Source organism: Schistocerca piceifrons, chromosome 2 (assembly GCF_021461385.2).
Source record: "Schistocerca piceifrons isolate TAMUIC-IGC-003096 chromosome 2, iqSchPice1.1, whole genome shotgun sequence".
NCBI lineage: Eukaryota > Metazoa > Arthropoda > Insecta > Orthoptera > Acrididae > Schistocerca > Schistocerca piceifrons.
Window position 1 is genome coordinate 106,658,431 of NC_060139.1, and position 23,180 is coordinate 106,681,610.

Below are 23,180 nucleotides of genomic sequence, written 5' to 3' on the forward strand. Positions count from 1 at the left end.
ACACTTCACCGCATTCGCTTCAGAACTACTACAAATTCGTCGGGCAATAGACCGCGCCACTCGAACTGTCAACACAAATGGCGCTGCTAAGAGTATCCTACGACTTCCACATCGCTGGTAACGAGTTATACACAATGCTGGTGACTACTTTGAAGGTCAGTAAAACTTTGAAACACGCATCTCTTCTTAACGAGATGTAAATAAATAGTTGCCACTATTAAAGTTCCAACCCTCGTATTCGAAGAGACAAATTTGTGCACCAATTGTCCACATATAGAGTGTGCACATTTCCCAAATAAGTTCCCACAAGTGTTGTCACAAGATTGACAGTAATTCCCAAATTGTGTCCATTGACAACTGTGTCACACGTTGCGCCAGTACAAACTAAAAATTCAAGTATAAATCCAATATCTGCAACGAGGGGTGGCCGCCCAACCCGACGACGTCTGGACGAGGCTTCACCTTGGTTTCACCACATGTTCAAGACACTCACGACAGCACTCCTCGAACACCCGACAAATCGTGCAGGTTTCGAAATGATCGTGCCGAGCGTCCGGGCCATCACAATATGCCCTCGTCAAACTCAGATAGATCGCTCGCCTTCCCCATTCTTGATACGGACAGTGCACTAAATGATACTACATGAGCCGTGCATGTGTCCGACTGGCAGTCATTCATCGTCAGGTGACGCTGCTATCGCTTGGACGGATTTACACCAATAGAAGGTCGATGGTCATAGTGATCTGCCTGATCAGTGTGTGTGAGTGTGTGTGTGTATAACGTTTGCATTCGTGACACGCTCAGTTCCGGTTGCAGATACAGAATGAAGAATAAATGAAGCACTTGGAGATGGGCATGCGATTGCTCATCCAGATTCAAGACAAAAGTTTCTCTAGAACAATTTGATCGGGAGGATTTTGAAAACACGTGCATGAAAATAAGGATCTCGCAGCGCTGTCACATCGTGCAGTGAATCGGAGTGTGCAGATGAATATGTATCACTCCACATTACCGTATCAGCCGTTGTAGCTCACTGAGAAGCCGGCCGGCCAGAGTGGCCAAGCGGATCTAGGCGCTACAGTCTGGAGCCGCGCGGCCGCTACGGTCTCAGGTTCGAATCCTGCCTCGGGCATGGATGTGTGTGATGTCCTTGGGTAACTTAGGTTTAAGTAGTTCTAAGTTCTAGAGGACTGGAGACCTCAGTCCCATAGTGCTCAGAGCCATTTGAACCATTTTGAGAAGCCGGCGCGGTAGCTCAGCGCGTTTGATCAGAGGGCTGGTGGCTCTACATAGTTAGAAAAACTATGTGAAGCAGTCAACTATCAAACTGAAAAGGTGCCATGTGACGTCCCCCCCAGACCAAACTCGAAGAACAAAAGTAGAGGGCTCGGACACCAAACCTACCTCCACCATGGAGCTATGGTTGCTTTTTTTTAATTTTAGACGTCCGTTCTCTTGTTCTCGTCGTTTGTAAGCAGGACATCATTTTGTCACATGACAGTAGCCTACACACGACAGGGGGATCCATTAAACTGCCTGCCTATGTCCTCTGACCGCTCAAAACCAAAACTGATCCTGTCAAGTTCGTGTAAGACGGCTTACTGATGGAGTACACAAATAATGAATACGTCGACGTTCTTTAATTGCTGGGTGCATCCGATAACCAAGCTGTTGCTGCTCGTGCGTATGCTGCACGGTACCCTCAAAGGCGCCATGCCGATAAGAATATTTTTTCTCGCCTGGAGCAACGCTTTCGGGAAAACGGCAATCTTCGTTCACAAGTAATGTACAGAGATTGTCCGAGGACTAGACGTACTCCACAAACAGAAGAAGCGTTTCTTGGTGGTGGTGGTGGGTAGTGTTTAACGTCCCGTCGACAACGAGGTCATTCGAGACGGAGCGCAAGCTCGGGTTAGGGAAGGATTGGGAAGGAAATCGGCCGTGCCCTTTCAAAGGAACCATCCCGGCATTTGCCTGATACGATTTAGGGAAATCACGGAAAACCTAAATCAGGATGGCTGGAGACGGGATTGAACCGTCGTCCTCCCGAATGCGAGTCCAGTGTGCTAACCACTGCGCCACCTCGCTCGGTAAGCGTTTCTTGAAACCGTTCACGAGTGACGCGGTGGAGTGCCCCTGATATTGCATGGCAGTTCCAGATATCTAGCCAATGGCCCTGCCGCAGTGGTAACACCGGTTCCCGTCAGGTCACCGAAGTTAAGGGCTGTCGGGCTTGGCTAGCACTTGGATGGTTGACCGTCCGGGTCTGCCAGGGGCTGTTAGCAAAAGAAATGCACTTAGGCCAGTTGACTTGAAGGAGAAGTAGCAGCACAAGTCATGAAAACTGACAACGCCTGGGAGAGCGGTGTGCTGACCATGAGCCCGTCCCTACCCGCAGTCTAAGGCTTGAGGACGACACGGCGGTCGGTCGGTATCGTTGGGCCTTCAAGGCCTGCTCCGAGGTGTATGTTTTTTGTTTTGAAGTTCCAGATATGTCAAAGGGTGGTTGTTGAAGTGTTGTAAGATCAAGAACTGCATTCATAAGTTATCATTAGACGTTAATTTAACACCAGAGGCCTCAAGACCGCATTCGACGAGTACAGTTTTGTGAACGGCTTTTGCGCCAAGTGGAAGAAAAGGAACATTTTATAAATAATGTGATATTGACTGACGAATCTCTCTTCACCTGTGAAGGTATTTTCAACCTCCAAAACAGCCATTATAGATTGGAACACAACCCATATGTCTCACCCGTGAACATGGCTGCACGCTTTGGTATAAACCTGTGTGCTAAAATCGTTAGAGGAGTGCTTTTGGATCCATACCCATTTCTGGACAAGTTGAATGCGCCCCTGAAAGCTACATTTCTTCGTAATACTTTGCATGACGCATTAGAGAACGTTCCACTTGGTGCTCGGTAACAGCTATGGTTTCAGTGTGGTCGTTCACCGCCACACTATGGAATGAAAGTGCGTAACTATTTAAATGAGGTGTTTCCAGCGAAATGGACAGGTTGCGGAGGTCCAGTGTTACGGATTTTAAACCAGTGTAGTTTTATTTGTGGGGGCACTTAAAAGAACAAAATTATAGCACTCAGCCGATGGATGTACACGGCCTAATAGGTCACGTGCATGCTGCTTCGCCAATGGTGGAAGCAGGTCTGTTTCGTATGGTGCAGTTATTCGTACATGTTCGTAACGGCTCTGTGAAGATAAGCCTGGACGTCACATTTAAAGAATGGAATTATCGTGCGAAGCGTGAGGTACAATCTACGGTAGGATACCTGTAGTCTTTTATGTACCTCGCTCAATACAGACGATGTTACTGTATCCACTGTTATTTTTTTTTTTTTTTGGCTTCATTCGTCTCATGGTAAACAAACAGGTCGTTTACGTCTGTAAGATGTTCATGTCATATCTTAATTTTTAACTAAAGGTAACAGTAACAGATAGAAATCCACAATATACCTCTGTACGTAGTTACAGCCTTACCAAAACCTCGTTCTTTAAATAGAATTTATATTAAACCTATCGCTGGAACTATGTTTTGCTAGATACGCTTTTGTCTTGAGTTGGGATGAGCATCACATACCGACCGCGAAGTATGGCATTTTTCTTCATCCTATATACGTCGTTACCGCTGGTGGCATGACGACTGCACACTACAGTATACTCGTGTGTCGTTAGCAGTGAAAGAGTTAATGGCGGTGACTGTGTCTTAGTATCAAAGAACCGGTGACTGTATCTTTCAATAAGTCAGTGTAATGCCAATTGTTGATCGTGCTGTCCTGGTCTATCTTGTTGCAGACGGTATTAAAATTCCTGTGTACGGTATAAGTCTTGGTTGGCTACGGTGTCTCTTGAAACACCAGATGCTTCAGCTAGCTTGGTTACGGAAGCACGAACCATTCTAACACCAACAATTTTCGCATGTTCTAATTCACATAGCTCTCACAAAATGGACTCACAACAACGTAGGACACGACTGACACTTGCAACGTAATCAAGACACTGCATAGGTACCGTTCGTAATAAAATACACTAAAGGCCTTTAAAATTGCTGCACCAAGAAGAAATGCAGATGATAAACGGGTATTCATTGGACAAATATATTATACTAGAACTCACATGTGATTACATTTTCACGCAATTTGGGTGCATAGACCCTGCGAAATCAGTACCCAGAACAACCACCTCTGGCCGTAATAACAGCCTTGATACGCCTGGGCATTGAGTCAAACAGAGCTTGGATGGCGTGTACAGGTACAACTGCCCATGCAGCTTCAACACGATGCCACAGTTCATCAAGAGTAGTGACCGGCGTATTGTGACGAGCCAGTTGCTCGGCCACCATTCACCAGACGTTTTCAGTTGGTGAGAGATCTGGAGAATGTGCTGGCCAGGCCACTGGTCGAACATTTTCAGGCCCGTACAGGACCTGCAACATGCGGTTGTGCATTATCCTGCTGAAATGTAGGGTTTCGCAGGGATCGAATAAAGGGTAGAGCCACGGGACGTAACACATCTGAGATGTAACGTCCACTGCTCAAAGTGCCGTCAATGCAAACAAGACGTGACCGAGACGTGTAACCAATGGCACCCCATACCATCACGCCAGGTGATACGCCAGTATGGCGATGACGAATACACGCATCCAATGTGCGTTCACCGCGATGTCCCCGAACACGAAAGCGACCATCAAGATGCTGTAAACAGAACCTGGATTCATCCGAAAAAATGACGTTTTGCCATTCGTGCACCCAGGTACACCATCTCAGGCGCTCCTGTGTGTGATGCAGCGTCAAGGGTAACCGCAGCCATGGTCTCCGAGCTGATAGTCCATGCTGCTGCAAACGTCGTCTAACTGTTCGTGCAGATGGTTGTTGTCTTGCAAACGTCCCTATCTGTTGACTGAGGGATCGAGACGTGGCTGCACGATCCGTTACAGCCATGCGGATAAGATGCCTATCATCTCGACTGCTAGCGATACGAGGCCGTTGGGATCCAGCACGGCGTTCGGTATTACCCTCCTGAACCCACCGATTCCATATTCTGCTAACAGTCATTGGATCTCGACCAACGCGAGCAGCAATGTCGCGATACGATAAACCGCAATCGCGGTAGGCTACAATCCGACCTTTATCAAAGTCGGAAACGTGATGGTACGCACTTCTCCTCCTTACACGAGGCATCACAACAACGTTTCACCAGGCAACGCCGATCAACTGCTGTTTGTGTATGAGGAATCGGTTGGAAACGTTCCTCATGTCAGCACGTTGTAGGTGTCGCCACCAGCGCCAACCTTGTGTGAATGCTCTGAAAAGCTAATCATTTGCATATCACAGCATCTTCTTCCTGTCGGTTAAATTTCGCGTCTGTAGCACGTCATCTTCGTGGTGTAGCAATTTAAATGACCAGTAGTGTGGAATAGCGCCACCTGCACTCTCGGATTTCACCTCCTTTTATGTTCAGATTTGTACTTATGGCGGCGTTTCTGCATTTTTGTCCAACGCCTGTATATCGAGTGACCAATACCCAGAATGTGTTCACAAGTGGGTAACGGTAAACCTTCAATCAGTAGTGGAAATCAGTGTAAAGACAGGGTTCCAAGTAAGTAACAGTACAATGTCTGAAGCACACATATTTCGAATTTTCTATGAAAGTAGTAGATATATGTAACAAACAAGCAGTCATAACAGAATTACACAGTTTCTTTTATAACACGAGTATAAACTAATTGGTTTGCATTTCTCAGATGGAAACTGGTGTGAAGGCACTCTCTGTCCTACTATGTTATTGCATTGTTAGTTCTTTCTCCAATCTCAGTTCTTCCTAATTACCTCAAAAATTTTCTTCGGCATTGATTTTGTTAGGGTTTGTAGTTCTCACAGTGAAACTGTCACCCATTATTCTCGCACCGCTTTTTGCAGCTCACATAAGGCCTCAAATTTCCTTCCGTTGTGATGCACTCGCCTTGCAATTGTTCCCCAAAGGTTTGCCATGGGGTTCAGATCCGGGCAACGTTCGGGCCAAGGCAACACATCGATATCTTTATCTTCAAACCACTTTTGGTTCTAGCAGAAACACCCCCATACGCATTATCTTGTTGTAACATTAGACTTTCGTCCTCAAGGTCCTTATACATTCTAATCAGTTCTGTATTTAGCGTCTCAGTGTACATGGTGGAATTCATTACGTGTCCTACCAAGCAATGCCTTTAGCGCGGAAGGCTGCCCAAATCGCAACACTTACACCATCAAAATTTCTGCTCACGTTACCGGCTGTTCCGTTCTCAGATCATGTCAATAATTTGAAATCCTTCCTGCCCATCTAAATTAAGGTTCTTCTCATCACTGAAGATCACTTTATCCCTTTCTGATGTCTATGACATATTTTTCAACAAACTTCAGTCCAGCCTGTTGATGTTTGGGTATCAGAGCAGGTTTCTGGAGTAGTTTCTTGAATGCAAGATGTTTGTCACGTGACAAAATTTGTCGTACACACCTGGTAGTTAGTGGCACCTTACATTAAGAATAATATGAGAAGAATAGTGGTTTGAGGCCCTTGCTGTGTGCACAGATGACCCTTTCTAAGCCACAATAACTTTCTACTTTGCCCACATATTCCGTTCTATTCATACCGTGCGCCCAATCTAACGAAATTATCTGCCACTGTCCTTGACTGAACAGTTCAACTTCTTGGCAATATGGTGATTGGAGAGTCCCATTTCCTTGTACATACCGATTTTTGCTTCTTCATCATACGATTTTTCCGCGTGGTATTGTCACAGTCGTGGTTTATATACACAACACGCATTGTGATTAAAATTCTTCTGGGTATTACGCCGCGTCATTGCTAAAAACTAACAACAATAATAAACTAACACCGACGTTTCGGCCGAATTGCGACGGCCTTCCTCAGGTGTCCTCCTGTGTCCAGTGAAAGAACGTACGCACACACGAACACCGTACGCGGACCACTGCCTGAATACCGACTTTCACCCTCTCCCACATGGGTCATCGATATTTTGTTATATATTGTATTACTGGTATCAAATGCCGATATGTTGTTACTGGATTTGTCGGTATATTGGATATCACACTATTGCATATACATTGTGCACAGCTATTCCAACCAACAATGTTAATTTTTCTGCAAAGTATCCATACCTTTGTACTGATTTCGACTAATGCTGGGGTGGAAGACTGTCTGTTCCACTGACAGCTCACTTGGTATTTGCTTAAGGAATTGGGTTCTGTGATTTGATGATCTTGTATAGCCCGCTCGGAGGAGTGACTGGACCACTACAAACAACAATTTAAAAAAAATACTGTGCTAGCCTACCCTGCTTTATAACAATGGAGGACTGCTCAGCGAAAAAAAGCATTATACGGGAACCGCCAGTCAGTGATCGGACGGTAGGGCAGGAGACGTGACCAAGGGCATACGGCGGCACGCCCTCTGCGTTGGAGCCGCGCTCTTTCCTCGTGGGACCAGCTGTGAGCGGCGGTGCCCGCGTCCAGAAAACAAGACTGGTCGTCAGCGGCTATTTGCACGCGGCGTGCCTGACGCAGAACAGGGCACTCATTCAGGGAGGCGCCGCCGCCGCCGCCACGACCGCGTATTAATAGTGTGTCGCGGGGGCGGCGCCTGGCAAAGCAGGCGCATTCTCGACAGTCGTCCGCGAATTTGCGGATCCCCGGCTACGACCGACTCGAGCTCTCGAACTCCGTGAGACACTCCCGTTGTCACTTAGCAGCGTGATACATATGCTAACAATCAGCGTTTGTGAGTTCATCCGCGTCATGTTCCTTTCCAGACCTAAGAACACTACTGGCCATTAAAATTGCTACACCACAAAGATGACGTGCTACAGACGCGAAATTTAACCGACAGGAAGAAGATGCTGCGATATGCAAATGATTAGCTTTTCAGAGCATTCACACGAGGTTGGCGCCGGTGCTGACACCAACAACGTGCTCACATGAGGAAATCTTCCAACCAATTTCTCACACACACACAGCAGTTGACCGGCGTTGCCTGGTGAAACGTTGTTGTGATGCCCCGTGTAAGGAGGAGAAATGCGTACCATCACGTTTCCGACTTTGATAAAGGGTGGATTATAGCATATCGCGATTGCGGTTTATCGTATCGCGACATTGCTGCTCACGTTGGTCGAGATCCAATGACTGTTAGCAGAATATGGAATCGGTGGGTTCAGGAGGGTAATACCGAACGCTGTGCTGGATCCCAACGGCCTCGTAACACTAGCGGTCGGGATGACAGGCATCTTATCCGCATGGCTCTAACGGATCGTGCAGCCACGTCTCGATCCCTGAGTCAACAGATGGGGACGTTGCAAGACAACAACCATCTGCACGAACAGTTCACGACGTTTGCAGCAGCATGGACTATCAGCTCGGAGACCATGGCTGCGGTTACCCTTGACGCTGCATCACAGACAGAAGCGCCTGCGATGGTGTACTCAACGACGCACCTGGGTGCACGAATGGCAAAACGTCATTTTTTCGGATGAATCGAGGTTATGTTTACAGCATCATGATGGTGGCATCCGTGTTTGGCGACATAGTGGTGAACGCACATTGGAAGCATGTATTCGTCATCGCCATACTGGCGTATCACCCGGCGTGATGGTATGGGTTGCCATTGGTTACACGTCTCGGTCACCTCTTATTCGCATTGACGGCACTTTGAACAGTGGACGTTACAGAGATGTGTTACGACCCGTGGCTCTATTCTTTATTCGATCCCTGCGAAACCCTACATTTCAGCAGGATAATGCACAACCGCATGTGCCAGGTTCTGTACGGGCCTTTCTGGATACAGAAAATGTTCGACCGGTGCCCTTGCCAGCACATTCTCCAGATCTCTCACCAACTGAAAACGTCTGGTCAATGGTGGCCGAGCAACTGGCTCGCCACAATACGCCAGTCACTACTCTTGATGAACTGTGGTCGTTGAAGCTACATGGGCAGCTGTACCTGTATATGCCATTAAAGCGCTGTTTGACTCTATGCCCAGGCGTATCAAGGCCGTTATTAGTCCGCAACTCGTGGTCGTGCGGTAGCGTTCTCGCTTCCCGCGCCCGGGTTCCCGGGTTCGATTCCCACCGGGGTCAGGGATTTTCTCTGCCTCGTGATGACTGGGTGTTGTGTGATGCCCTTAGGTGAGCTAGGTTTAAGTAGTTCTAAGTTCTAGGGGACTGATGACCATAGAAGTTAAGTCCCATAGTGCTCAGAGCCATTTGAACCACGCCGTTATTGTTGTGACTTGGCAAGACAGCCAAGCCACTAGGAGATAGCCGAAAGGCACGCGTTTAAGCTCACGTAGGCTGGCGTGAGGTCTGGAACAGTTAAAGGAATTGAGTCTAGTAAAAAAAGTACGGAGCTTATGGGATACTTAACTTTAATCCATCGCCGGCCGCGGTGGTCTCGCGGTTCTAGGCGCGCAGTCCGGAACCGTGCGACTGCTACGGGCATGCCTCGGGCATGGATGTGTGTGATGTCCTTAGGTTAGTTAGGTTTAAGTAGTTCTAAGTTCTAGGGGACTGATGACCACAGCTGTTAAGTCCCATAGTGCTCAGAGCCATTTTTTTTAATCCATAATTTGTGAACATCGGTCTGACGGTACATGCATCACAAGATAAATAGCAAATGATAATGGCGCCTTGCTAGGTCGTAGCAATTGACGTAGCTGAAGGCTATGCTAACTATCGTCTCGGCAAATGAGAGCGTAATTTGTCAGTGAACCATCGTGAGCAAAGTCGGCTGTACAACTGGGGAGAGTGCTAGGACGTCTCTCTAGACCTGCCGTGTGGCGGCGCTCGGTCTGCAATCACTGACAGTGGCTACACGCGGGTCCGACGTATACTAACGGACCGCGGCCGATTTAAAGGCTACCACCTAGCAAGTGTGGTGTCTGGCGGTGACACCACAGTTATTACGGCCAGAGGTGGTTGTTCTGGGTACTGATTTCTTAGGATCTATACACCCAAATTGCGTGAAAATGTTATCGCACGTCAGTTCTAGTATAATATATTGTATAATATATTTGTCCAATGAATACCCGTTTATCATCTGTATTTCTACTTGGTGTACCATTTTTAATGGTCAGTAGTGTAGTTTACGTTTCGACCTCTCTGACTGGATCGTCTGCAGGACTCTTTTGATGTCCTTAGCTCGCTTAATACCGTAGGATTCAGACAACTGGACAAACAGAAAAGGTTCTGAAGAGGATCCTCTCCTTTGTAACTTCTTCACGACTCTTTCAATATCATCAATTGTCTGTACACTGAAGGTTCATGTCGTCGTTGACACTGTAGTGTCTTGTACCAGGAGAAGTAAGGTAGAAGATGTTGTTTGGCGGTCAGTATCCTCTTTCCGCAACACAACTGCACACATGTATTAACAGAGTTCATTATTAACAAGAACAATAAGTTACTTACCTTTAAACTTCCATGTGTTGTGGTACAAGCTCCTCCCTAATAGTCCACTTTAGCCTCACTGCTGGTGAAGTACAAATCCCGCTGTAAACACTACACTCTCGTAGCTGATAATGTGAACTGACAGACGCAAACTAGAATAGTGACTGAGTTACTAATTCAGCTGACTGCATCTGCGAATCCGACTGCTACTCGGCTGTCTCTGACTGTGGCTGACTGGCGGTCTGCGACGGCCATCTAAACAGTGACGGTCAAGCGGGGATTGACGGCGCATTGCTTGCAGGTCTGTCTTTGGTGTCTCTCCTGATAAGCGCTCTTGATTCAGCGCCTATTATCGATCTTCTGGCAACCTCTTTGCCAATCGGTTGCTCGCGACAGCTTACGCCAGCCCAGAAGTATTCAACCAATCGTGAACAGCAGAAGAATCCTGAAGATGGTCCCAGCAGAATGGCCGAAATGCTGACCATTGAAGAAGACGTTTGAAGAGGATAATGATGAGGCATAACAAACCAGGATATTGGTACCTCTAAAGACAATGGCCACGAAAGTCTGTAGACTCATATAATCAGCGCAATAGTTACGTCAGTGTCAAAAGACAATGACAATACGATACTCAAATGCAAGGCTTCTGTAGCACAGCAGAAAACCTGCATCGTAAAGGAGGTAATGCAGACGCAGCTCAGAGTGGTCGACATTCTACCACACCTAAGTTGTGCTTGTGACTCTCAGCCGTATATGCATAAAGAAAATGAAACCAGGTCGTACTGTCTGCTACGTTTATAGCACATGGACATATGTATCAAAGTATTTCAGATAACTTATTTAAAACTTTGATGAAAAGATGAAATGTATGTTAGGTATTGCTATACGGAGTATGTGTGTATTTTCGTCTAGAATTTTCTGTGTCATCAAAAACCAGCACCCTGATCTATCTCCCAAGGAGAATTTGTGAAATGCGATGTTGAAAGAGATGTACTTCCCTGTCAGCTTCCAACCAGGAGTCTTCATGAACTAACACGGCAAGTGTTTCAAGCTTAGTAAGATATTCGTCAAGATAACAGTTGGGGGCTATTTACTACCATGGCACAATCAATACAAGAGTTACATAGCCCAACAAAATCAGAAAAAATGTATTTTTTGGTTTACATTCACGTTTTTATTATTATTTAGGCTAGTGGCAACTGGTTTTGCTACACAGTAACACCCTCAGGCCGTTCTGTGATCAAAATACCCCAGTACGTAGTTAGAATACTAATGTAAATATTTTGTGAATCTCTTACGTTATTATACTATGTACTAGAATTTTTGCATCATAGGATGACCTGAGGATGGTACTGTGTACGAAACGTGATGCGAGACGCTTTTAATAGCTTCCACAATGAAACTCTGTCCCTAAATCTGACAGAAAATCAAAAGAGATTCTGGTCGTATCTAAAGTACACCAATTAATATCTTCACTCCGCGATGACAGCGTCACTACACACAGTCTTCGGAAATTACGTCATCGAAGATGAGGAAGTAAGTATTTCAGAATTCGAATGGAGAACAACTGACAACATGGGTTAATCAAAATTAAATATCTTCATTGTAGCGAAGTAGCTTAAAGCACATAATAAAAGCAAGTCCTCCGGCCATACAATATACCAGTCAGGTTCCTTTCAGAGTATGTTGATGAAATAGCCCCGTATTTAGCAACGATACACAACCGTCCGCTCGGCAAAAGATCCATACAAAAAGAATGGAAAACTGCGCAGATCACACCGATACTCAAGAAAGGAAACAGGAGTAATCCACTTAATTACAGATGTCGATTTGCAGCAGAATTTTGGAACATGTACTGTGCTCTAACATTAAAAATTACCTTGAAGGTAACGGTCTATTGACACACAATCAGCACCGATTCAGGAAATATGGTTCTTGTGAAACACAACTGGCTCTTTATTCACACTATGTAATGGCTGCTATCGACAAGGGATCTCAAATTGATTTCACATTTCTAGATTTCCAGAAGGCTGTTGACACCGTTCCTCACAAGAGACTTCTAGTCATATAGCGTGCCTGTGGAGTTCGTTTTAGTAGTGCGACTGTATCTGTGATTTCCTCTCAGAAAGGTTACACTATCTAATAATCGACGGAAGAACATCGAGTGAAACGGTAGTGATATCTGCCCTTCACCAAGGTAGTGTCATAGGTCCTCTGCTATTCCTGGACTACATAAACTTTTTAGGGGATAATCTATGCAACTCTCTTGGGTTGTATGCACATGCTGCTGTCATTTAGCGTCTAGCAGAGTCATCAGAAGATCGCAACCAATTGCAAACTGACTCGGACGCTATATCTAAATTGCCTCTCAATAAGAAAAAGTTTGAGGCCATCCAATGAGTAACAAAATAAATTACTTAAATTTCGATTACACGATACATCACACAAATCTAAAGGTTGTCAATTCGAGTAAATACCTAGTAATTACAGTTAGGAATAACCTAAGTTGAAATGATCACATAGATAATGTTGTGGGGAAGGCAAACCAAAGACTACATTTTATTGGCAGAACACTTAGAAGATGCAACAGGTCTACTAAAGAGACTGCCTAAATTACACTTATTCGTAATCTGCTAGAGTATTGCTGTGCTGTATGGGATCCTTAGCAGATAGGATTGACGGCGGAAACCGGAAACGTTCAAAGAAAGGCAATTCGTTTTGTATTATCAAGGATAGATAAAGGAGTTGGGATGCCAATCATTAAAACAAAGGTGTTTGTCATTGCAGCGAGATCTTTTCGCAAAATTTCAGTCGCTAACTTTTTCTTCTGAGTATGATGATACTTTGCTGTCGCCAACCTATATAGGAGACATGGTCATCTTTCTTTCTTTTTTTCTTTCGCTGGTGCCTTGTCCTGCAGATTCACAGGGTCGGCACGGTTAGAACGGATTTGACAAGGTTAATTGATGGGGTGGCCGGATGCACTTCCTGCCGCCACCCCATGCCCCCCGAGGACAGAATCAGTGTACCCCAGCTGTCTGCGTCGAGTGTAATCCATGGAATAGTGCGAACGTGTTCAGCTGTCTGTGAGTCGTGTAACTGAGGCGGAATGTGGGGACCAGCCTGGTATTCACCTAGTGGGATGTGGAAAACCGCCTAAAGACCACAACCAGGCTGTCCATCACACTGGCCGACGTCCGTAATCCCCCAGGCGGATTCGATCCGGGTCCGACGCGCCCACCCGAGTCCAGGAAGCAGTGCATTAGCTCTCTCGGCTAACCTGGTGGGTACATTAGCGTCATAATGAAATATGAGAAACCAGTGCCCGTACAGAAAGATTTAAGTGTTCATTCTTTCCGTGCACTGTCACAGAGTGGAACGGTAGTGAAAATGTCTGAGGGTGGTTCGAAGAACCCTTTGCCAGGTACTTTAGTGTGAATTGCAGAGGAGTAATGTAGATGTAAATACAAACATAGGCAAAATGAAAAAAATGCAGCAATACGCTAAAACATATATTTTTTTCTAAACACAAGAATAGTCTTTTGCTATGTGGGAGGGACTCGTACCTCATATTGGCACTGGCGATGGACATTTATTCCGAGTAGAACAAAAATTTAATCATTTGATACCCATTAGGCGATGAACACGCCCACGAAGTTTGAAAGATATCAGAGGGGTGCTACGCGGTGTAACACTTTACGTCGCTACCAGTGAAGGTCCAACAGTTGGTGAATATGGGACGGCAGGAATCGGCTGTCTTCGTAGTGTTTACCCTCCTGCCTGACCTTGAGGCAGGTGTCGGCATGTGCCCGGACGTGCCAGTCTCTCGGCGCGGCAAGGCTTGAAAGGGACGGCGTATGTGTAGGATGGAGGCGCAGAATGAGCCAGCCATTCACTTGTTTATAAATACCTGCGGCGGGCTTCGCGGAAGCGCACTCAAAGGCAGACTGCGCAGTGCGCCAACAACGTGGCCATCTTCCTGGCAGGATGGCTTGTTCCTGTAGCGCATCGCTTTAGAACGCTCCCCCTATTAATGGGAGTGACTTCAGGAAATAGGTCTTTTAAGTGGTGTTTTTGTTTCTTTTCAGTACATTAAGACGTAAAGGAAACTTCACTAAGTTTAGTATTATCTTCACAGAGGAAGAATGCAATGAATCCAAGCGGTGTAGGGTGATTAATCACTTATGACACATGGACAATTGTTGTTAACTAAAAATAAGCTTTTGAGTAGGCTTTTGAGAGATCTCACATATACGAGGTGTGGCTATGAAACAACGGGAGTCACTCCGTCAGAGAGTAAGACCAATAACTGTGAAGCGTGAATTCCTTCTCAGTGGAATGCGGCACCTCTCGTGTCTGTAGCTAAATCGTTGTGTCCGTGGCCCTAGGTTTGTGTAAAAGCTGTTATTTTGTTTTGCTAGAAGAAAGATAGAGCAATAACAGAGCAATGAATTGTTGTGGAGTTCCACATGAAACTCGGAAAAACTGCTGCTGAAATTCATCTTTCATTAAAATAAATGTATAGCGAAGACTGTTTATCACGTACACGAATTTTTGAGTGGCTCAAACGATACCAGGATGTCCGAGAAGACGTGGAAGATGACTCACGCTCTTGACACACTTTGTAACACCATAGCTCTAATGCTGTACGGATTTATTTTGCCTTTGGTTTGGTTTAATGTTATAACGTTGAGTTTCTGTAAATGTTGTTGGATTGAATCCATACCATGAGAGTGTTTATTCTTTTCTCTGTTATAAACTTGATGTCTTTTGGAATGTGGGAAGTTTGACTTATGTAATATGTGCGATATGAGCAAATGATATGTTTGTCTTTCTCACTTAATGCCTTTCGTTATCTTTGAGATTGAATAATTTTGTTTAAATAAGTTTTTGTAGAAATTGTTTTAATTAATATGTTTGGCTGTTGTTATGTAATTGCTGATCCTCACTTAGGGTTCTTGTTTATTCTGTATATAAAAGGTGTTGTGGTTCACCTCGGGAACGGAACTGTGTAGCGAGCGCAAATTGTAGTTGGCCTAGGTGTAAAAGGTGGAACCAAGAGTCAGTCGGGGACGAGCTAGCAAACTGTGAACTGCCCATGTAAAAGTTGTATATTGTGCTGGTTCCGAGAGAGGCTTTTCCTGACGTTCTCCAATGCCGCGGATAGATGGACAAAGAGCTGGAATTATTCTGAAATTAGTATCTATCATCGCCACCAAGAAATGACAGAGTCCAGCAATTCTACCTGCAAATCCACCTAACAACACGCAATCGCCACCACATTGCGCAATCACTGTAATGGAACATTATAGTAATGTACAGTGAAGGATCAGCTTGTTGGATGTGTTAGTGTGCTCAAATATAAGGTAATTTATAACGAATTTATGTACCTACCCTGATTTTTTTTCCTTATCATAACACCTCTCAGGTTCCTCTCCGTTTGAACTAAAGTGATTACCGAGTGCCCTTACTGAAAGAACATTAGAGCCCAGTGTTTTACTAATTAATGTCTCTTGAACATAGTAAAAAGAAAGCGGCAAGAAAGTGAACTAAAGTAATTGATGCTTGCAGAAAATAATTTTTTTTATTAGAACTGCTTATTAATATGTTGTTGCCAACTTCAAAATTAAAAGTTCTTAAGACTGAGGCTTATAAAGTTTTACCTAGTAAATGATCACATTGCTGCTTATTGTAAATCGCAAAAGGTGAGTCAGTATCCTACAAATATGTTAATTTTGTGTCTCACTCTAGTAAAAGTGTAAAACTGCAATTGTGGAAAGTTATATACTCATGCTTGCTAAGCACTTGTTTCTTTTGGGTATTGAAAGTGCATATTAATAGTGTAATAGCATCCACAGGTTATCCTTTATGCTCATGATAAATAACAACTAATAGAAAGACCACTATTTATGAAAACAATAACTCCTTTATTCAAAAGACAGTAAGAAGTAATTTGTTAGTGAAATACATTTAACTTTCATTCTAAATACAAAAGTAATTAGCTGAGGGAAACTTAACCTATGACCAGTTCATAATTTTGCAGTAAACTACATTTAAAATTTTTTGTCAGGTAGGAAAATGTTTGAAAGGTAATACTGAACCTATGTCCAATTTATGATTCAACAGTGAATATTTATAGTAATTTTATGAAAACCATTCAGTTTGAATAAGCCCTGAAAGTAATAGTGTGTATTATCTGTTATTTTTATGTAAAGAGTTTGTTCTGCTCTAGCTGTTAGTTCTAACCTTAACGTTAACATATGCAGGTGTCAGAGTTCATTGCATTCGCGTGTGGAAAAGTATAGGCTGTGTTTGTCCGTTAAAGCTACTCATACCTATTTTCTTCAACAAGAATGTCAATCATTCTCTTGCCTAATTGGGCTGACGACCATTTTCCTTATTCTTTGAACACTGTAGATATGTAAAATATTGTTTGTTTCGGACTTTCACTTCCGATAATCCACCTCCGTTAGGTACAACACGGTCAACATAACAAAATTCCTCTCAGAGGGAACACTGCTCTGTTGCGTTATACCATAATTGCTTTAACAACATAGTTTTATTTCTCGACCTGCCTCCTGCTTTGAGGTTATGGTGTAGCAGTAGCGGACGGTAGTGTTATAACTTCAACATCAAATACGGATGAAAATATAAAAAAAATCAGGTAATCTGATTCGATTTGATCGTCGGTCGAGTATTCGATCGATTGCTTGAACTCTAGGAACTGACAAATAATGCCTATGGCAAATTTTACGTATTCAGTTTAACAAGGGACAAATGTGTTCGAAACTGTACCGAAAACCCTCACAATTGAACAAAAACAAGCTGGCGAACATGTTTGCACTGACACTTTGGATACAACTGAAAATGATCTTAATTTCTTGGAAACAGTGACAACATCTGAGAAATATTGTTTTCGGTTATGATTATGAAACTGAGCCATCGATTGGAAGGGCCCAACTTCAACGAGTGTGGAAAAGCTCGAATGAACAAACCTAGATTCGAAGCGATAATGACTGTTTTTTATTTTCGATATTTATGGATTTGTGTATCTTTTTTGGATTCCTGAAGGTCATAGTATTAATCAACATTACCACCTTGACGTGTTTGCTCAACTCCGAAGAAAAATAAGGAAAAACCTCCCGGTGGGAGAACAGACCATTGGTTCAGCATCAAGAAAACGCACCGGCTCATACCGCACGGTCTGTTAAGAAATTTCTAGCGAAGCACAGCATCCCAGCCTTAGACTTCCCACCTTATTCGCCTGACATAACATTATGTGACTTTTATCTATTCGCCAAGGAAAATCTGAATTAAAAGGAACAAAATTTCAGTCTTCTGAAACCGTGAAAGAAAAGGAACTCACAAAGGAAGACATCCAGCTCTGTTTCCTTCAATGGAAAATGCGCGTAAAGCATTGTAGGGATAGAGGAGGGGAGTGACTGATGATGACCATAAGTAAATATATGTGTTTCGGAAATAAAATGTTTTACAGCAGTAATCCCGTTATATTATAGACACGCCTCGTATATTTGAAATAAATAAGGCTTCCGCACCATATTCTTGCGTTAAAAAATTAACTCTTAAGAGATGCCCTATTTTGATAACATCTCCAGATTCACGATGTGCTAGCACAAACACGTCAACAAAAGTCTGGTGTCTTTAACGTAAACAGCCGTGACGACGGGTGGAACATTTGAGTACGTGACGTCATAAATACACTCTCTGAAAAAGAAAGTAAAGCACCTTGAAGGGGAGAAGGAAACGAAAAGAAACTTGACGGATCGTGCGGTATGTGATGTTAATTCATTGATAACAAAGTCTAACCAACTTTACAAAGAAGTTGGCAGTATGAGACCACTAATTAGTATGACATTGCAAGCCTTCTGACGTGGGTAACGCACTGATTAGGTTGGAAATAGTGACATAAAGTCGTTCTACATCCTCCTGAGGTCAGTGATGCAGAATTGCAAAGAACGTTGTAGGGAGTCCATTACTTGTTCTCCTTCATGATGATCAGACGTGGATGGTACGGAACTCGACGACGGGTGCACCTGTATCTCTACCGCTATTTTCGCAAACTGAGTACGAGGTGTGTACCGAAGATCCTTACTGACCAAAACAAAGAGCAAAGAATGTCAATCGAATGAACGTTTCTGTAGAGATATGGTGAGGATGATTTCTTTCCGCATGATGAGGACCGACTATTACCTTTTCTTGTAATTCAAACAATGGTTTGTCGCTATTTTCCACTATTTCAGGTCTCAGGTGAGAAAGTTATACGCAGAGTGCGTGAAGCAGCTTTTGCTTAGAAGTGAATGGCAATTACGCATAAAAGTAAACTAGGGTGTTAGGAAACTAAAACCACCAATACAAGCTTTTTCATGCGAATATTTTTGTTGATATTTTTGGTATGGTGTTAGCGTCCATCAAATGAATGTGTAACTGCTGACAAGTACCCACTTTTTTAAAACTGGGTAGGGTTCTTTGTTGCAAATAGCGGTGGAAGAAATCTAGAAGAGGGGATGACGTACAGTTACCGCACACCAGACCTTGTGCCACTGTCATGGGTTTAATCTCACATCATCTAGAGGAGTCTCACTGAAGAGGGACATATGTTACTTTTGCAGGCAATCCGTCCATCGAGAGGAAACCGAAAAACTCGGCAGTGCTAGGTCCTGATTGACAGGTGTGAAGGTGTAGACTACATGCGGGCAATATGTTTCAGCTTTTCCTTCTCTCTCTCTCTCCCCTCCTCCTCAATAACACGAACAGTAAACTACATCCTATATGCATTCATCAAATGCAGTCTCACCGTTTATAGTTTAAACACAAATTATTCCTATGTATGCGAACCCTTCGGAACTCCCAGGAAGTAATACCACATGATTTATTTTTTTTTTTTAGATCTGTATTTCTTTCCTTCCCTCCTTCTTGCTCCGCCCCCCTTTTCTTCCTCTCTGTATCACTCTTTCCCTCCGTCTTTCAGTATTTATTTTCCGCCCTGTAATCAGTAATACTGCTTAAATAGCAGTCTAAGCAAGAGAGACTTCCTAGTAGATTAAAAATGTGTGCCTGACCGAGACCCGAACTAGAGCACTTGCCCGCAAAAGGCAAAGGTTCCGAGTTCGATTCTCGGTTCGGCACACAGTTTTAATCTGCCAGGAAGTTTCACATCAGCGCACACTCCGCTGCAGAGTGAAGATCTCATTCTGGAGTCTAAGCACGTGTTATACACTGACGTGATGAAAGTCATAAGATGTAATTGCAATATGCACTTACACAGATGGTGGTAGTATTGCGTACGAAAGGTATAAAAGGGTAGTGCATTGGCGCAGCTATCATTTTTACTCAGGTGATTCAGGTGGAAAGGTTTCCCACACGATTATGACCTCACTGCGGGGATTCACAGACTTAGAAAGCGGAATGGGACTTGGAGCTAGAAGTATGGGACATTCCATTTAGGAGATACTTAGGGAATAGAATACTCAGTGATTTACAGCGTCAAGAGTATGCCGAGAATACCAAATTTCAGGCACTACCTCTCACCACGAACAAAGCGGTGGCCGACGGCCTTCACTTAACGACCAAGAGCAGCGACTACTGTGTAGTGTATGTGTTACTCACAGGCAAGTAACACTGCTGAAATAGCCACAGCAATCAATGTGGGACGTACGACGAACGTATCCGTTAAGTCAAAGCGGCGAAATCTGGCGTTAATGGGCTATGGCAGCAGACGACCGACGCGAGTGTCTTTGCTAAAAGCAAGACATAGTTTGCAGCGCCTCTGCTGGACTCGTGACCACGTCGGTTGGGACCTAGATGACTGTGAAATCGTCGCTTGATCGCCGAGTCCCAATTTCTGTAGGTAAGAGCAGATGATAGGGGTCGAGTGTGGCGCAGATCTCACGAAGTCATGGAGCCCGTTTGTCAACAAAGCACTGTGTAAGCTGGTGGTGGCTTCATATGGGTGTGGATTGTGTTTACATGGAATGTACTGGGTCCTCTGGTCCAACCGAACCGATTATCGACTGGAAATAGTAGTGTTCGTCTACTTGTAGACCATTTGCAACCAGTCACGGACTTCATGTTCTCAAACACCGATGTCATGTCAGTGGGCCACAGTTGTTCGCGAATGGTTTCAAGAACATTTTGACCAATTCGAAAGAATGATTTGGCCATTCAGATCTCTCTAAATGAATCTCACCGAAGATTTATGAGACATAATCGAGAGATCAGTTCGTGTACAATATCCTCCACCAGCAACATTTTCGCAGTTATGGACGGCTATAGTGGCAGCATGGCCCAATATTCCTGCAAGAGGCTTCCAACGACTTGTTGAGTCCATGCCATGTCTTGCTGGTCCACTATGACGGATAAAAGAAGGTCCGACACGATTTTGAGAGGTATCTCATTATTTTTGTCACCTCATTGTATGTCTTGGTTGCAGTATTTTTATTTAGGCTTTTCTTCTTCGGGCACAACATTGTTAATAGCTGTGTGCAGAATTTTACCCACGATTTTAATATCTGACGTAGAAAAATCGTCTCTCGATATTTCTGCTGCCTCTGACGCATTCAGGGAAGTGTCTGATTGTTATTGTATACAACAAAGAAATTATCTTATGTTTTAGACTTTTGTCAACCTTCATTATTTTCCACTCTCTAAATCAAAAAGTGATAAAGTACTCTGTTCCTCATGAAAGCACTTCGAAGCCCTGGAAGTTTTGTTACATTAGAATCCACAGTGAGTACGACAAGTCGTTACACAGGTATTGAAGCCCATTAAATTTGGTTTACGCTCTTCATTACGCCTAGAACGAGACCACTTCGTCAAAATAAGAAGTCTCTACTTACAACAATAAATCTTTCGTTTTACTTAAGTAAGTACTGGACTAGGAGAAAGTACGACTGAAATTACTTACCATTACTCTGCCTATTATCAAAGTTGGTGAAATATACACGTGTCGTCAGAGCTGCGAAACTGGATGGCATATATGGTGATTATATCAAGCTGCCCCACTTGCTGGAATGCGTTGTTGACGGATGGCCTACTTATCTTAATTTAATTACTGCAACTGTAAAATTTTCTCATTCGCAAAATAATCTGTTCATGTTTGGCCAAAGAGAAAGCAGAAGTTTAATGAGAAACGTGTTTTTATTAAAAATTAATTTCAGATCTAGCATACAAGGCCACTTTTTCAACGTTTAAAATGATCCCATTTAAGTAACTCCCTTTCTCTAAATACGAACAGCCAAGCATATAGGGCATAATTCCGCAATTTGCTTTTCAAAATCTTAAGTCAATACTATTAATAGTACCATAAACGCACTGCATTTTACGTTGAATATCACTTCTGATAGAACCACTCTAACATGAAATTTCTGTCCATTACAAAACTAAATAGTATTACGCAGCAATTCTTTCAGTGGGCGGTATATCATTTGTATCTCAACTATGGAATCCAAAATAGGGCAGATGACTCAACCAATTGGCCTTGGAAAGACTGAACGACTTTTCCAATCATAATAAACTTCATCTGCAACATCATTCACTTTTTTGATGACGTAAGACAAAGTAACATCGCAGTTACATGACGAAAATCGCAGTTCCTACACCCAACAGCTTTGAAGCATTACATTTACTACACACGCGTTCTAACTTACAGATTCTCGGCGACGTGCTAAAGATTCTCCGTGACGTGGCCGATGGAAGTCACAGAGTCGAATGACATCGCCAGCACTGCTTATTTTCTGGTCACTGTTAATTCCAGTTAGCAGAAGATACTGCCCTTAAAGACTCTACATGCATCCACGAAACCAGAAGTACAACACTGACGATAGCTCCAATTTTGTGTGTGAATGAGTTTCAAATAATCGTATTAATTGTCATGTTTGCCGATTTATCATTGTACTGGTTGCAATAAGCAGTTACTGGAAAGCCGTCTGTATCGTTCAACACCAATCGATTTGTAAAAGTCTACGTACCCCCATCAGTCATTCGTCAAGAGTCTTCTACTATCGTAGTAGCACAGCCCATATTTGTCGTAATTACACTAGTGGCCATTACAATTGCTACACGAGCAACATGACGTGCTACAGACGCGAAATTTAACCGACAGGAAGAAGATGCTGTGATATGCAAATGATTAGCTTTTCAGAGCATTCACACAAGATTGCCGCCGGTGGCGACCCCTACAACGTGCTGCCATGAGGAAAGTTTCCAACCTATTTCTCATACCCAAACAGCAGTTGACCGGCGTTGCCTGGTGAAACGTTGTTGTGATGCCTCGTGTAAGGAGGAGAAATGCGTACCATCACGTTTCCGACTTTGATAAAGGTCGGATTGTAGCCTATCGCGATTGCGGTTTATCGTATCGTGACACTGCTGCTCGCGTTGGTCGAGATACAATGACTGTTAGCAGAAAATGGAATCGGTGGGTTCAGGAGGGTAATACGGAACGCGATGCTGGAACCCGACGGCCTAGTATCACTAGCAGTCGAGATGACAGGCATCTTATCCGCATGGCTCTAACGGATCGTGCAACCACGTCTCGATCCCTGAGTCAACAGATAGGGACGTTTGCAAGACAACAACCATCTGCGCGAACAGTTCGACGACGTCTGCAGCGGCATGGACTATCAGTTCGGAGACCATGGCTGCGGTTACCCTTGACGCTGCATCACAGAGAGGAGCGCCTGCGATGGTGTACTCAACGACGAACTTGGGTGCACGAA

General features: G+C 43.9%; 1 protein-coding gene and 1 pseudogene across 1 annotated transcript in view; both read left to right on the plus strand.

The window, feature by feature from the left end:
• Positions 1-23,180, plus strand: part of LOC124775180 (ras-like protein family member 11B) — a 393,247-nt gene that overhangs the window by 64,121 nt on the left and 305,946 nt on the right. The window lies entirely within an intron of this gene.
• Positions 2,167-2,285, plus strand: LOC124778367 (annotated as a pseudogene).